Source organism: Schistocerca piceifrons, chromosome X (assembly GCF_021461385.2).
Source record: "Schistocerca piceifrons isolate TAMUIC-IGC-003096 chromosome X, iqSchPice1.1, whole genome shotgun sequence".
Lineage (NCBI taxonomy): Eukaryota > Metazoa > Arthropoda > Insecta > Orthoptera > Acrididae > Schistocerca > Schistocerca piceifrons.
In genome coordinates, this window is record NC_060149.1 from 407,482,155 (window position 1) to 407,494,189 (window position 12,035).

Here is a 12,035-nt window from a genome sequence, read left to right on the forward strand (position 1 = left end):
ACATCCAGCATCTCTACGATCGTCTCCATGGGAGAATAGCAGCCTGCATTGCTGCGAAAGGTGGATATACACTGTACTAGTGCCGACATTGTGCATGCTCTGTTGCCTGTGTCTATGTGCCTGTGGTTCTGTCAGTGTGATCATGTGATGTATCTGACCTCAGGAATGTGTCAATAAAGTTTCCCCTTCCTGGGACAATGAATTCACGGTGTTCTTATTTCAATTTCCAGGAGTGTATATTATACTAGAGCTGACATGTGATTACATTTTCACGCAATTTGGGTGCATAGATCCTGAGAAATCAGTACCCAAAACAACCACCTCTGGCCGTAATAACGACCGAGCGAGGTGGCGCAGTGGTTAGACACTGGACTCGCATTCGGGAGGACGACGGTTCAATCCCGCGTCCGGCCATCCTGATTTAGGTTTTCCGTGATTTCCCTAAATCGCTCCAGGCAAATGCCAGAATGGTTCCTTTCAAAGGACACGGCCGACTTCCTTCCCTAATCCGATGAGACCGATGACCTCGCTGTCTGGTTCAGTTCATCAAGAGTAGTGCCTGGTGTATTGTGACGAGTCAGTTGCTCGGCCACCATTGACCAGACGTTTTCCATTGGTGAGAGATCTGGACAATGTGCTGGTCACGGCAGCAGCCGAACATAATCTGTATCCAGAAAGGTCCGTATAGGAATTGCAACATGCGGTCGCGCATTATCCTGCTGAAATGTAGGGTTTCGCAGGGATCGAATGAAGGGTAGAGCCACGGGTCGTAACACATCTGAAATGTAACGTCCACTGTTCAAAGTGCCGTCAATGCGAACAAGAGGTGACCGAGACGTGTAACCAATGGCACCTCATACCATCACGCCGGGTGATACGCCAGTATAGCGATGACGAATACACGCTTCCAATGTGCGTTCACCCCGATGTTGCCAAACACGGATGCGACCATCATGATGCTGTAAACAAAATCTGGATTCATCCGAAAAAATGGCGTTTTGCCATTCGTGCACCCAGGTTCGTCGTTGAGTACACCATAGCAGGCGCTCCTGTCTGTGATGCAGCGTCAAGGGTAACCGCAGCCATGGCCTCCGAGCTGATAGTCCATGCTGCTGCAAACGTCGTTGAACTATTTGTGCACGTGGTTGTTGTCTTGCAAACGTCCCCATCTGTTGACTCAGGGATTGATATGTGGCTGCACGATCCGTTACAGTCATGCGGATAAGATGCCTGTCATCTCGACTGCTAGTGATACGATGCCGTTGGGATCCAGCAAGGCGTTCCGTATTACCCTCCTGAACCCACTGATTCCATATTCTGCTAACAGTCACTGGATCTCGACCAACGCGAGCAGCAATGTCGCGATACGATTAACCGCAATCGCGATAGGCTACAATCCGACCTTTATCGAAGTCGGAAACGTGATGGTACGCATTTCTCCTCCTTACACGAGGCATCACAACAAAGGTGTGACCAGGCAACGCCGGTCAACTGCAGTTTGTGTATGAGAAATCGTTTGGAAACTTTCCTCATTTCAGCACGTTGTAGGCGTCACCACCGGCGCCAACCTTGTGTGAATGCTCTGAAAAGCTAATCATTTGCATATCACAGCACCTTCTTCCTGTCGGTTAAATTTCGCGTCTGTAGCACGTCATCTTCGTGGTGTAGCAATTTTAATGGCCAGTCGTGTAATATCAAACTTTGTAAGATTTGCATGTAATGCACTATGTGATAAAAAGTGTTCTGACGCCCCCAAAAACATACATTTTTCAAATTAGGTGCATTGTACTGCCACCTACTGCCAGGTACTCCGTATCAGCGACCTCAGTACTCATTGTACATCGCGAGAGAGCAGAATGGGGCGCTCCGCGGAGCTCACGGACTTCGAACGTGGTCAGGTGATTTGGTGTCACTTGTGTCATACGTTTGTAAGCGAGATTTCCACACTTCTAAACATCCCTAGCGCCACTATTTCCGATGTGATAGTGAAGTGGAAACGTGAAGGGACACGTACAGCACAAAACGGTACAGGCCGACATCGTCTGTTGACTGAAGGAGACCGCCGACAGTTGAAGAGGGTCGTAATGTGTAATAGGCAGACATCTATCCATGCCATCAGGATCCACTGCAGGTACTATGACAGTTAGGCGGGAGGTGAGAAAACTTGGATTTCATGATCGAGCGGCTGCTCATAAGCCACACATCACGCCGGTAAATGCCAAACGACGTCTCGTTTGATGTAAGGAGCGTAAACAGTAGACGACTGAACACTGGAAGAAAGTTGTGTGGAGCGACGAATCACGGTACACAATGTGGCGATCCGATGGCAGGGTGTGGGTATGGAGAATGCCCGGTGAATGTCATCTGCCAGGGTGTGTAGTGCCAACAGTAAAATTCGGAGGCGGTGGTGATATGGAGTGGTCGTGTTTTTCATGGAGGGGGCTTGCACCTCTTTTTGTTTTGCGTGGAACTATCACAGCGCCGGCCTGCATTGATGTTTTAAGCACCTTCTTGCTTCCCACTGTTGAAAAGCAATTCGTGGATGGTGGCTACATCTTTGAACGCGATCAAGCACCTGCTCATAATGCACGGCCTATGGGGGAGTGGTTAGACGACAATAACATCTCTGTAATAGACTGGACTGCACAGAGTCCTGACCTGAGTCCTGTAGATCACCTTCGGGGTATTTTGGAAAACCGACTTCGTGCCAGGCCTCACCGACCGACATCGATAGTTCTCGTCAGTGCAGCACTCCGCGAAGAATGGGTTGCCATTCCCCAAGAAGCCATCCAGCACCTGATTGAACGTAAGCGTGCGAGAGTGGAAGCTGCCATCAAGGCTAAGGGTGGGCCAACACCATACTGAATTCCGGCATTGCCGATGGAGGGCGCCACGAACTTTTAAGTAATTTTCAGCCACGTGTCCGGATACTTTCGATCACATTAATTTGATTGCAGCACTACAATAAAAAAACGAAGTTTGCAATTCAAAACTTAACAGTTATCATGGCGGATGATGCCAACGCCATGGGGGAAGACATCAACCATGAAGAGATGCAGGTGGTCTGCAATGATGATCACGTCGTCCACAGCTTTCATGATGGCTTCGATCGCTATCGCAGGTTCCACGGTAGCGCAGGTGAATGTCCCCTACAGTATCATCCTGTCCCCACCGGTGTCATCGGTCTTCGTCCGGTGATGCGATGCATCTTTTGAGTATCCTTTCGCCTGCATGATTGCGTATCCGGACACGATCATCGACCTGGTGTAACAACAAACGCGACTCATCCGACCAGATGACACCTTTCCGTTCATCCAATGTCGAATCCCGATAATCCCGTGCTCACTGCAATCGTGATTAATTATAATTAATGGGATCGTTGGGTCAGAATGGGAACATGTAAGTGTCGTCTGCCTCAACGCCCATGTTCAATTGTGTGCACTGAACGGAGCGGTACGGAAAACTTGTGGCGGTACCAGCATTGCACCTCTGTCGTCAGATTGCCGCCTCTCCTGCTTTACGCAACGAATAATCCTCCGACCTCCACGCTTTGTGATGAGGCGTAGACGCCCGAAACCTTGTCCCACACTTGTGGTTTCACCGTCCTGCAACCACTTTCAATAGGTTCACACGACAGCAGTATGCGACCAGCCGATCAGCTTCGTAGTTTATGAGATGCTCGTTGCCACGCACCAAGCGATAACAATCTGCCCTTAAAAATCGCTTAGGTCAGTAGATTTCCTTATTTTCGACCCGTATCGCCAACAGAATGACTCCATTCTTCTCTGCTACCCTTGTACGATTCCCTAGCTGCGTCACATGCCCATATCGCCACCAGGAAGCAGTCAATCTGGCGATGGGTAGTGGTCATGTACACTGTAGGAAATACTGCAACCAGCCATACGTTCTTTGAAACGATTTTATTGTACCATTACTAGTTTAGGGCCTGAGCTCAAAGTCAGATTCTAATATTGATTTCTTTGCAGGTTTTACATTTGTGTTCTAAAATGTAACACGGTTTTTCTGACTAGCATAGTTTGAAATAGGTTTTACATTTATGACCTAAAACATAAAGAAGTTTTTTGATTATATAGTTTCACACATATATATGCTCAATACAATGTTACCAGCATCTTTCAGACCTAAATAACTGAATGATGAACTGTGTAAAAATACAGGGTGTTTCAAAAATGACCGGTATATTTGAAACGGCAATAAAACCTAAACGAGCAGCGATAGAAATACACCGTTTGTTGCAATATGCTTGGGACAACAGTACATTTTCAGGCGGACAAACTTTCGAAATTACAGTAGTTACAATTTTCAACAACAGATGGCGCTGCAAGTGATGTGAAAGATACAGAAGACAACGCAGTCTGTGGGTGCGCCATTCTGTACGTCGTCTTTCTGCTGTAAGCGTGTGCTGTTCACAACGTGCAAGTGTGCTGTAGACAACATGGTTTATTCCTTAGAACAGAGGATTTTTCTGGTGTTGGAATTCCACCGCCTAGAACACAGTGTTGTTGCAACAAGACGAAGTTTTCAACGGCGGTTTAATGTAACCAAAGGACCGAAAAGCGATACAATAAAGGATCTGTTTGAAAAATTTCAATGGACTGGAAACGTGACGGATGAACGTGCTGGAAAGGTAGGGCGACCGCGTACGGCAACCACAGAGGGCAACGCACAGCTAGTGCAGCAGGTGATCCAACAGCGGCCTCGGGTTTCCGTTCGCCATGTTGCAGCTGCGGTCCAAATGACGCCAACGTCCACGTATCGTCTCATGCGCCAGAGTTTACACCTCTATCCATACAACATTCAAACGCGGCAACCCCTCAGCGCCGCTACCATTGCTGCACGAGAGACATTCGCTAACGATATAGTGCACAGGACTGATGACGGCGATATGCATGTGGGCAGCATTTGGTTTACTGACGAAGCTTATTCTTACCTGGACGGCTTCGTCAATAAACAGAACTGGCGCATATGGGGAACCGAAAAGCCCCATGTTGCAGTCCCATCGTCCCTGCATCCTCAAAAAGTACGGGTCTGGGCCGCCATTTCTTCCAAAGGAATCATTGGCCCATTTTTCAGATCCGAAACGATTACTGCATCACGCTATCTGGACATTCTTCGTGAATTTGTGGCGGTACAAACTGCCTTAGACGACACTGCGAACACCTCGTGGTTTATGCAAGATGGTGCCCGGCCACATCGCACGGCCGACGTCTTTAATTTCCTGAATGAATATTTCGATGATCGTGTGATTGCTTTGGGCTATCCGAAACATACAGGAGGCGGCGTGGATTGGCCTCCCTATTCGCCAGACATGAACCCCTGTGACTTCTTTCTGTGGGGACACTTGAAAGACCAGGTGTACCGCCAGAATCCAGAAACAATTGAACAGCTGAAGCAGTACATCTCATCTGCATGTGAAGCCATTCCACCAGACACGTTGTCAAAGGTTTCGGGTAATTTCATTCAGAGACTACGCCATATTATTGCTACGCATGGTGGATATGTGGAAAATATCGTACTATAGAGTTTCCCAGTCCGCAGCGCCTTCTGTTGTTGAAAATTGTAACTACTGTAATTTCGAAAGTTTGTCTGCCTGAAAATGTACTGTTGTCCCAAGCATATTGCAACAAACGGTGTATTTCTATCGCTGCTCGTTTAGTTTTTATTGCCGTTTCAAATATACCGGTCATTTTTGAAACACCCTGTATCTGTACTATGAAGAAGTATCTTTACAGTAAACCCAGAAGTGCGGCGTACTTGTACATTTATCACGTTCTTTGGCACATCAAATCAGCAGCTGATGTAGACAAATGTATCTGCCATCCTGAATTTAGTTCTGTTCATTGATAAACACGGAATGTAAAAGAAAATCAAACTTCTGTCTTATAATATGTAAAGGAGGGATTTTAGGGAAGTAAGTACAACGTGTAGGGTATATATGAGTGTAAAAATATGTAATCAAAAAACTTTGTTATATTTTAGGACACAAATGTAAAACCTTCTGTAAACTATGCTGTCACATAAACTTTGTTATATTTTAGGACACAAATGTAAAACTTGCAAATAAGACAGCACTACCATCTGATGATAGGCTCAGAGCCGAAACTAATAATGGTGCAATAAAGTAATTTCAAAAAACTTGTGGCTAGTTACAGTATTTCCTACAGTGTAATTTAAGAAATAGCTGCGGTGTTCTCTAATCAAAATGGATAAAATAAAGTGGTAATAATGTTTTAGCTCATCAGAGTATTTCATAATCATTTCACAATATTTAAGTAATTTTAAGTTCTTATGTCTGAAAGGAAAACAAAATTTTATTTTCAAATTTAATTTTAAAATTTCAGTGGTGATAACTGTATTGTAATCTCACATGGCTATGGATGTATCGCATTAACGAAATTCATCGGTCTCTCGGTTAGCCTCAAAAGTATTAGCAAGATATTAGGCACTTTTGAGCACGACGTGGTCTGTGTGTAATGACGTTCTGTGTCCTACCCAAGAAGCATATCAGAATTATCACGTAAGTATAGAAAGGTCGTTCAAAATGTTTCTCACAGTCGTCTCTAATTTTTTTATTTTTACAGGAGGAGAATGAAATTATTTTTGAACATACTTGAAACATTTAGTTATAAGTCGGTATATAAAAGTATTTTCTTTTATTTACAGATGAGCGATAATGGACGGTGAAGTAGATGTCAGGTTGCAACAACGGTCGGTGATAGTGTTCCTCTTCAAGACCGGCGATGACTCTGCCACATCGATTCACAGGAAATTGCTCCCTGTTTATGGGGAGGACACAGTGGGTCCCAGCAGTATCATCCGGATTCCCCTCGGAAGAAGAAACCAAGACTTTCACGAACAGCAGGCCGAAAGGTGATGGCCTCCTTCTTCTGGGATCGGTGTGGTGTCACTTTCATTGACTTTTTGGAACCTGGCTCGTCAATTAACCGGGAGGGTTACTGTTTGTCATTGGACAAGCTGTGACGTGCCATCAAGGCCCATAGACCACAGCTTCACGGTCAGCTCATCAGATTACACCATGAAAATGCCAAACCCCATACAGCCCTTATGACGCAGGAGAAAATCAGGAAAATGGTTTGGAAAATGTTTCCTCTTCCTCCCTACAGTCCGGACTTGACTCCGTCTGATTTTTACCTCTTTGGTCGTCTGAAGGCCCACATGCGTGGTGACAGTGAGAAAGACCTTATTTCCTGTGTCAAGCGATGGTGTAAAAATCAATCCCCAGAATTTTACCAAAGTGCATTTTCATCATGGAAAGAACGTTGGGCCAGATGCATTACCGCTGATGAAGGCTACATTGAGTAGGCTCAATATATAGCTGAACGTTCCAAGTATGTTCAAAAAAATTTCATTCTCCTCTTGCAGAAAATAAAAAAATTAGAGACGACTGTGAAGTACATATTAGATGATAAAGTTAAGATTTACTTAGTGGTTTTTGACCTGGAAGCTTATTGATCTGTAAGAGAAGACTTAAAACTCAAACAAAATGTCTAGGCCACTAGCGAAATTATAACCTACAGGTAATACAGCCTTTCCTTCACAAAGGAACCACGCAACAAATTAACTGTTATTATTATCGTATCAGAAACATACATAAACCACAGTTTATACATTTATTGACAGATCAATACAGTTTATATAATCTTTGACCAAAATTTGGCCACTTCCACTGCGTTTTTCGTTGCCAGCGGAAAGTTATCTTTTGTGCAGGTTGCTGGACGCATCAACACTGAAGCATTTGTTGAACAGTCTGTTCTTCTCCGCAGTCACATTGGGCTTTGTTTTCTTCAGTGTATTCTCATTTTGCCAGGTTAGCCCGTGATCTTCCCACTCCTGACCTCAGCCTATTCAAGGATTTATCGACTGACCAATTCTCATCATGACTAGGGGTAAAGATTCTGAAAACCTCAGTTGGCCAGATGCATTACCGCTGATGAAGGCTACATTGAGTAGGCTCGTTCGTTCTTCGATGTTCGGAGGAAACTTTTCCTTGACCTTAGTCGTTGTGAGTAGGGCTCTAATCCATCCATGGGATGCGTTTTTTTTGCTTCAGTTTCGTTCTCTTCCTGTTTGCTGCTATTTCTCTTCGAATAGGAGGTGGTGCAGTTCCTTCAAGGTGGTAGAGCCATTCGACTGGAGTTAACTTCAAGCAGCCTGCTATAATTCTGCATGTGTCATTTAGGGCAATATCTACCATTTTGGCCTTTGTTTACTTATACTATAGAGGACAGGCAAACTATGCAGCGGAGTAGTATAATGCCATTGCAGAAGTTCGGATGGTTTCAGCTTGGCTGCCCCACTGACATTCGGCAGGTTTTCTCAGTAGGTTGTTACTTGTGAAGACTTTTGATTTGAAATTCATGCAGTGTTTTTTGAACGCTAGAGATCTGTCGAGTGGTATTCCTAGGTATTTTGAAATATCACAATGTTGTAATTTAACCCATGACCATTCCATCCTTAACTTGCGAGTGGTTTCCCTATTTCTCAGATGGAAAGCACACACTTGCGTCTTTGAAGGATTTGGCTTAAGCTGGTTTATCCTGTAGTATGCTGCCACATCTTCAAGAGAACTCTTTAGGGTGATTTCTATAAAATCGAAGTTTTACAATTTAGCTAGCGAGCTGGTAGTGATAGGAGTATGCTCTCGGTGTGGTAGTGTTGATTGACAGAGATAATTAGTAACGTTAAAATTGAGATTAGTCGTAGATTCTGTATGGAATGACCTTCCTGGAATCAAATAATGACTTTGACTCCGAGGGTTACACCTTAATGGAGAATCATTCAGATTATTTACTGGAAATGCCAACGAAATATCAAGTAAATTTAGCAGGAAGACTCTACACCACAACAGGATCTAAATCGACGGTCACATAGTTGCCAAATGTGTTCTACAATGTTGCCAATTCTCCATTATACTAGCTAGTGGAATAAAACTTTTGCTCAACTGATGTGCCGAGATGACTAGCAATGGGGAAACTCGCATTTCGAAGACGACCCGAAGCTTGCTGCTACCGCTTTGACTGGCAGCCGAAATATCTGAAGCATAGCCCAATGACTTTCATTCATATTTCTGTGACTATGATTTTGAGCTAAAGCACAGTTTTAAATAATATGCAGACTCACCAACTGTAACTCAGACATCATGAATAAAGAGCAGGGTGCACTATCTCGACTGCCCTACTGTTCAATAGATGTCGTAGCTATTTTTGTTTTTTATGTTACGTGTACTGCAAACATGAAGCTCATTCACCGGAAGAGACTCGTATTTTAGCGTCACCTGACACTGTCAGCATTACGAACAAATAAAATTCTTTTAAATATTATTCACTTGAATCTATTTTCCTTAAGAATGCTTTAATTGGCTCCACTTCAGACATATGACACAAATGAAAAGACAACTTAACCCTGATTACAAATCACGAAAATCCGCAAAGGCATTTCATAAGCTGCTAAAATCAGAAAAGCAAGCAGTACAAGGAAATCTTTCGCAATGACCAAAAACTTGACTCAAAAATCAGTGAAGAAAATGAAACCAGTGGAAGAGTACAGTGCAAGTTCGATAATGCTAGATAATGTGTGAGATTATCTTAAATTCAGCTTTATGGACCTCTTACTAACATTTTGGTTTCCCTCCGTCTGAAGTACGTAATATTTTGACACTGCGATCCACCAGACGCACTTCGCTTTCACCGACAAAGCAATATCAGCGAATACAGTGTAATCACTACAAGTAAATGATTCTATTCGTTATTTAGATTAATGCAGACTGTATGGCAGTTTCGCTTAATGAAGACATATTTCAGACAATACAGACAACACCGTCAGCGTTTTATGTTCTTTTTTACCTGTTCTGATCACAGTTGTTTTTCCCTTCGTGTTAGCAGAAACACAAACCTGATTTCCTCTGCACACATTCGCCGTGTCCATTTCTTTGCGTCTTTTTGAGCCCGCTTCGCTTCCTTGATTGGAACCTTACGTCATTCCAATGAAAGTATTCTTAAGAAAAATAGTTTTTACATTCATAATGATCAAAAGAATAAAAGTGACACCGCCTCATAATGTTTACAGGATAACCGCGGGTGATGCTGAAAATAAAAAGAAAGGAATTGCGTCTGTCGAATGAGTTTCTCAGTTTGATGGAAAGAAATAATTACGACAGCTATTGAAGAAATAATTACGACAGCTATTGAAGAGAAGGGCCAGCTTAGTAAGTAGCCTTAGTGAACCTCTTCCTCCTGTCGCTACTCTAATGGAGAACTGGTAACATTGTAGAATACGTTTGGAAACTACGTAACCATTGATTTACTTCCTGCTGTGGTGCAGAACTGTCCTTCTACATTTACTTGATATTTCTTTGTCATTTCCGTTAAATAATCTGAGAGTCTTTTTGTTAAGGAGCCAATCGTCATGTAAGTTCACAGGGCACTTCTTATTGTGTTTGAACTTGAGATACTGAAATTATTGATGCTGGACTGGGATTCGAACTCAGATCTCTCCTCTGCCACGTTTGACTCTTTTGAGATGATACAGATCCACCGTTGCATTGTTTCCCAAAGACTCCAAGGTCCTTATAATCTCCACGAAAGGCGCATATCTGAGTTCGAAACCTGGTTTGACACAAATAATTTTAACATCTCTCAGTGAGTTTTCAATATTAACGATTGGTGTCGGTTTCACAGTTAGATACAGAACTTCTCGTCGTATCATTTGACGTTCAACATACCCCTCTTAGTTACTGGAGCAAAATAATTCTATAGTCAACGCCTCTTCGTGCGTAGTCAACAACGACGATATGTGTAGCGTTCGACTCTCAGTCAGCACAGAGATGAGCCCGCCCGGTTGGCCGTGCGGTCTAACGCACGGCTTTCCGGGCGGGAAGGAGCGCCTGGTCCCCGGCACGAATCCTCCCAGCGGATTTGTGTCGAGGTCCGGTGAACCGGCCAGTCTGTGGATGGTTTTTAGGCGGTTTTCCATCTGCCTCAGCGAATGCGGGCTGGTTCCCCTTATTCCGCCTCAGTTACACTATGTCGACGATTGCTGCGCAGACAAGTTCTCCACGTACGCGTACACCACCATTACTCTACCACGCAACACAGGGGTTACACTCGTCTAGTGTGAGACGTTCCCTGAGGGGTCCACCGTGGGCCGAACCGCACATTAACCCTGGGTTCGGTGTGGGGCGGCGAAGGGGTGAAGTGGACTGCGGTAGTCCTCGTGGGGTTGTGGACCACTGCGGCTGCGGCGGGGACGGAGCCTCTCCGTCGTTTCTAGGTCCCCGGTTAACATACAATACAATACAATACAGCACAGAGATTTTCCTCGCGTTATTTCCATTTCACACATGTGTACATCTTTCTACTAGTGAAATAAACCGATTGTTAACGTCTACTGGCGACTAGAAGTCAAAGACGGTAAGCGCTGGCCGGTCGGAGTGACCAAGCGGGCCTAGGCGCTACAGTCTGGAACCGCGCGACCGCTACGGTCGCAGGTTCGAATCCTGCCTCAGGCATGGATGTGTGTGATGTCCTTAGGTTAGTTAGGTTTAAGTAGTTCTAAGTTGTAGGGGACTGATGACCTCAGAAGTTAGGTCCCATAATGCTCAGAGCCATTTGAACCATTTTTTGGTAAGAGCTGGGTTCGAATCCTGGTAAGGCAAAACTTTTTCGTCTCGCCATTGTAGTTTCAGTCATCTCGCTATGGGTGAAAAATTACGATTTCTAACATTTTATTCTGCTTAGTTAACAATCCGATTAGGTGCTGCGTTCGAATCCCCGTCAAACATAAAACTGTATGCCATATCGTATCACGTTTAAACCTGCGTACACTGTGTTATTTGTGACTGAAACCGTGTTTAATATCTTTCGTGCTTATAATAACGTGTATTATGATCTTTGAATTGTTGTTGTTGTGGTCTTCAGTCCAGCAACTGGTTTGACGCAGCTCTCCATGCTACTCTAACCTGTGCAAGCCTCTTCATCTCCGAGTAACTTACTACA